We start from the raw sequence: 1,378 nt of genomic DNA on the forward strand, positions 1-1,378 counted from the left end.
GCAGCCACGGCATATGGAGGTTCCCAGGCTAGGGGTCTAATCGGAGCTAGAGCTGCCGGCCTACACCACAGCCACAGCAACACAGGATCTGCCCGTGTCTTTGAACTACACCACAGCTCATGGCAATGCCAGATCCTTAACCCACTGATTGAGGCCATGGATTGAACCCACAACTTCATGGTTCCTAGTCGGATTCGTTTCCATTGAGCCACGACGGGAACTCCTTTGAGAACTTATAGTTAGCATTTAAATACAATTATTTTCACGAATTCCAAACGATTTTCATTCAGAATATAAAGAATGGAGAATGTGCAAATGACTGCTAGGGCAAACTCCTCATCATAACAAATGTTTATAAAAGAGAGCAGGAAGTTTTTTGCCTTTTTGTTATGTTTTTCCACAATAGAACATGAGCTATTAGGACCAAAGGATCTCTGAATCTGCAGATTTTGAAAGTGGCCATTTCCACAGTTCCTTGCAAGACGGCACAACAAGAATAGATTCAGATGCTTAACTTTGGGGTCACTCATGTACATTTCATGCTTTAATTCCTGCTTTTGCAGCAGTCCAAAGGATCTCCAGCAGATCATAAAAGTATTTACGCTGATAAACTCTACACAAGATTGTAAAAAACCAAGTAACAAATTTTACGGAGCAAGGAGATCTAAACACTGTCACAAATCCATGTGGTTTAAAACTATTTCCTAGAATGAGAAAATATATTAGACATATTGGACTATTAGACTTTGAGAAGTTCAGATTAGTGGCCCTTCTTCTGAATATGGACCTTGGTATTGAAATGAGAGGAATCGTGTGACCTGGAAAAATCATTGTTTCTTTCTTTCGGCTCCTCACTCAATCTCTTCTCTAAATGGAACACTTTTTGTACACATTCTCACCCTGTATCCCCCACACTTTGTTGTTCTCCAAATGCTCCTTCCTTGACCTCCCATTTTAACCCGCCTTCTCACAATAATTTCTCCTTGGATCATGATCTTTTTTTCATGGTACTTCTCATAGTTGTGTGTGTGTGCTATGTCAGCGTGGTGTGCTGTTTATATGGCATTTAAAAAAATGGCTGTTGGGGTTCCCATCATGGTGCAGTGGAAGCAAATCCAGCTAGGAACCATGAGGTTGTGGGTTCGATCCCTGGCCTTGCTCAGTGGGTAAAGGATCTGGCATTGCTGTGGCTGTGGTGTAGGCCGGCAGCTATAGCTCTGATTTGACCCCTAGCCTGGGAACCTCCATATGCCTGGGTGCAGCCCTAGAAAAGACAGAAAGACAATAAATAAATAAATAAATAAAAAATGGCTGTTTCCTGGCTGGCTGTTGGCTTCCTGAAGACCAAGCCTGCATCTCTTTTGCACATCATTTGTTA

The sequence above is a fragment of the Sus scrofa genome, chromosome 7, assembly GCF_000003025.6.
Source record: "Sus scrofa isolate TJ Tabasco breed Duroc chromosome 7, Sscrofa11.1, whole genome shotgun sequence".
Taxonomy (NCBI): domain Eukaryota; kingdom Metazoa; phylum Chordata; class Mammalia; order Artiodactyla; family Suidae; genus Sus; species Sus scrofa.